This window comes from Nematolebias whitei, chromosome 6 (genome assembly GCF_014905685.2).
Source record: "Nematolebias whitei isolate Nwh7 chromosome 6, NemWhi1, whole genome shotgun sequence".
NCBI lineage: Eukaryota > Metazoa > Chordata > Actinopteri > Cyprinodontiformes > Rivulidae > Nematolebias > Nematolebias whitei.
Genome location: NC_056503.1, coordinates 53,215,340 through 53,219,512, shown reverse-complemented (window position 1 = coordinate 53,219,512; position 4,173 = coordinate 53,215,340). Strand labels below are relative to the sequence as shown.

Sequence of the window (4,173 nt, the reverse complement as noted above, 5' to 3'; positions counted from 1 at the left end):
CACACACACACACACACACACACACACACACACACACACACACACACACTGGTATCTCTACAGTGCCTAGCAAAAGTTTTCTCCCTTTTTGATATTATAATTAGTTGCCTCACTGTCTGAAATTTGATCACTTTTTTCATTCAGAGATTAAAGCAGAAAAATATTTTAACTGACATTTTTTTCTACACCTAAAGATTTCCCAAGTCCCTTAAAATTACTATTATATTCAAAGAAATTATATATAAGAGTAAGTCAGTAATTTTGTCATTTTTATAAGAGTACAAACAGTATGTTGGGGAGGAGGGGGTAGAGATGAGGGGTGGGAGGCGTTGGTTCAAAGACAGGTGTATGCTGTTCAATTCAATTCAATTCAGTTTATTTATATAGTGCAAGTCACAATAGAAGTCATCTCAGAACAATGAACATAAACATTCATATATAAAAATAGTAAGTTAACAGAAACATTCATAAAAATAATACTGGTAATTTAATACTATTTATCTGAGGAGCAGATCGCTTCGAGTTTAACTCCATCACAGAATTCTCATCTTGAGCAAGAAGGAAGACGACAGTGGAAAGGAAAACCTCCCTCATGAGGAAGGAACCTTTAGCAGAACCAGGCTCAGGACAAGCGGCATCTGCTTCGACCAGCTGGGTTTGGCAAGAACAGATAGACAATGGCAGGTCAAGAATCACATGTTAAGATAGACAGACCTGGCTCCAGAAGAGTTTAGCTGGGGGGTGGGGGGTGGGGTAGTAATATTTTGGGAGGGCCCAGTAAATATCCAACATTGTTCTGTCAGGTCATCTGAACAGTTTCTTTTTTTGTGCTGAAACGTTTCGCCTTCGATCCGGAAGGCTTCATCAGTCAAGGAAACACGCAGCAAAACTGATTCTTCTCCCAACAGCTTACTCCAAAGTGGAACAAACCAGGTCTGCTTGTGATAAGACAGTCTTGACTGATGACGCCTTCCGGACCGAAGGCAAAACGTTTCAGCAGAAAAAAAAAGAAACTGTCCAGATGACCTGACTGAACAATGTTGGATTGTATACCTGAATTATTGAGCATGGACTTTGTTGGCCCAGTAAATAGTTATTTTATTATATATAAATACATAAAAAACATTTACGTAACCTTGCAACTGAAATAGCCATATGTTGTTTATTAATACAAAACAAATAACTTCAACAGTGACATGTAGTCACCCGAAAATGCTGAGAAATTGTGCTCAAGTTTGTATAAACAATTTTTGCATAAATCTTATAAACTATAACTGACTTAATCTTTGTGTTTGAAACACATTAACACCAAAAACTTTAAGGCAACTGTACATGAACTTCTCCTGGAGAAGTGAAAATGTTAAGAAAAAAAAAAATTTAACATTTCCATTTTGTGAACAAACCTGATGTGCAAAGTGTCTTTTTCACCTTGTCCTTCTTCTTGTGATATTTTTAGAAGGTTGGAAAACTAGCTCGTCTTCTTTACCGCCTCTAAAATTCCAGTTTAATCACCTACAGCACCCTCTGCTTGTTGTCTTGAGTCAATACATTGCATAGGTTCAACTTATTTACACGGTGTTGTAATCTGTCTTGGGGGGGAGAATACCAGAATGGGCGGGCCCGGCACTGCCGGCCTACCCTCTGGCGCTGGGTCCGGAGACAGAAATAGTATTAAATGAAAACTATTCAATTTTAGCCAATTATTTAATAATGCATTTTATTTGTTAGCACCTTTCAAGACACTCAAGGACACTTCACAACATTAAAAGCACAAAATAAAACAATATAAAATGGCTATAAAAACACTAAATCAAGAAGAAAATAACAAAAAAATAAAATGAGATGGCTAAATCCCCCAGTATACTCCTGCGTACGTCCGTAAGCAGAGGTACGCGCAGAGGTACGCAGGGCATGTCCGCGCAAAGCTCAATTTTTACGACTGTGTATGCGGTGTCGCACAATAAACTGCCCAGCGACGGACTGTTTTGTATGCGACACTAATGTATTAAATCCCCCTTCTTCATCCCTGATCTGGCCTTTTATTTTGTTTTTTTGCCAAAAGGTAAGAGATCTCTTCCTCCACTGTTGATGCCATGACTGAAATTGTGAGAAATGAAGGAATTGTCACAAGCAAATTAAAATCAGGTCAAGTATGGCTGCGGGAGAGTCTGGAGATTTCCTGTTGGGCTGATTTGATGTGTGGGCTGCAGGGCCAGCACTCCATGATTTTTTAAAAAATTTTTATAACTTTTTATTAACAACATAGAAAACACAGAACACCGCTGCGGCTGGGGCTGCCAGCTCTCGTTTTTTTTGTTTTGACCTGTCAATCAACCAATAGGCGTGTCAGCAAATGACCAATCGGCGACCTCAATTTGTCCCGAAGGTAAACGCTCCTTTTTTTGGAGCTGCTCTGCAGTCGCTCAGAGTGGACGCTCGCGTATGAAGTCTCAACCCTCTACGTACGTACGCGCGTACCCTCAGCACAAACGGACGTGCGCGGGAGTATAATGGGGACTTAACTTGAACAGATGAGTTTTTAGTTGTGATTTGAAGGTCAGAAAGGAGTCAATATTACGGATGTCTGGGGGAAGAGCGTTCCAGAGTTGGGGAGCAGAGTGAGGAAAGGCTGTGTCCCATGGTGCTGAGGCGGATGAGAGGCACGTTGAGGTGGATGGAAGAGGAAGAACGATGGGAGCGTGAATGGGTGATAATGTGCAGGAGATTGGACAGATAGGGAGGGGCGAGGTTATGGATGGCCTTGAATGTGTACAACAGGATTTATATTGAATTCTGAAAGTGACTGGAAGCCAGTGAAGTTGCTATAAAACTGGGGTAATGTGGTGAAATGAGGGGGTTATGGTAACAATGCGGGCAGCTGAATTTTGAACCATTTGAAACTTACGGAGTAATTTGTGCAGCAGACCAAAAAGAATAGAGTTGCAGTAATCAATTCGAGAAATGACCAAGCTATGGACCAAAATGGAAACAGAGTGCGAGGAGAGGGATGGACGGAGACAGTTGATGTATCGAAGGTGGAAGTATGCAGACCATGTAAATGGGATTGACCTGTCTAAATAAAGGTTGAATGAATGAAAAAATATTACTGATGTGAGAGTGAAAAGAGAGAGTGCTGTCAAGAATATGTTGGACTCCTAGCAAGGACTAATGCAGACATGTTCCCGTTTTTAGTATTTTACATCACTTTATAATGTAGCTGTTTTTGTTTCCTTTTTTTTATATATATATATATATATATATATATATATATATATATATATATATTTATTTATTTTTTAATTTTTAATTTTTAATTTTTTATGATTGTCTACTGTTGTACTGATAAATATCTCCTGGAGAGTAAACTATATCTTGGCTGAAGTATCAAGCTGCGAAATCCTTTGTTTTCTAACCTACCACAACTGATAGTGGTTGGTCATTAATTATGATGAAGTTTAGCAACTTCTCGGTGAACATTCGAGCTCCGGGGCTTCAGCAATGTCTTATTCTTGTTCAATCCGAAGCAGGCAGCCTGATTTCGGTCAGCCGCGCTCAGTCTGTCCCTCCTCAGAGACGGGCAGATTTAACGGGGCAGATTGGACGCGGCTGGCCAGGGTCGAGTTGCCTGTTTCAGGTTCAGCGGAAGTAGCGCCCCGCTGAAGCCACGGAGCTTGAATGTCCAACGTAAAACTAACTTTACCACGGTTTAATGTGGTGCTATGGACCTGCAGACATTACACATTGCTGTCTTGTTTTGTGGTGTTTCTAGTGTAAAATACTTCCACACAGCGACATGTTTAGATGAAAAGTTTGTTAGCTGTTAGCCACAGTGCTGTTAACTCAGCCCTCACGTTGTAGCTGGCTGCAAACTATGAAATGGATTTCCTGAATGTGAGGCGGGTCTTATTACTCTGGGTTCATGAGACACGCCTCCGTTCAGGAAATCCATTCCATAGTTTGAAGCCAACATGCATCATGGATCAGAATATCGGCAGGTTGGATCAGAAAAATCCGATACGCAATTTATGCTGGTATCGGAGCCCGATACAGATACTGGATCGTATCAACCCCATCCCTATTTACAACAGCCCTACAATAGTTATAAAAAGGCATACAGAATTTTTTAATATATATATATATATATATATATATATATATATATATATATATATA

At 40.0% G+C, this 4,173-nt stretch overlaps 1 protein-coding gene across 1 annotated transcript in view; it reads right to left on the bottom strand.

Annotated features, from left to right (window-relative positions):
• Positions 1-4,173, bottom strand: part of usp32 (ubiquitin specific peptidase 32) — a 296,302-nt gene that overhangs the window by 48,134 nt on the left and 243,995 nt on the right. The gene's annotated exons all lie outside the window — the stretch shown is intronic.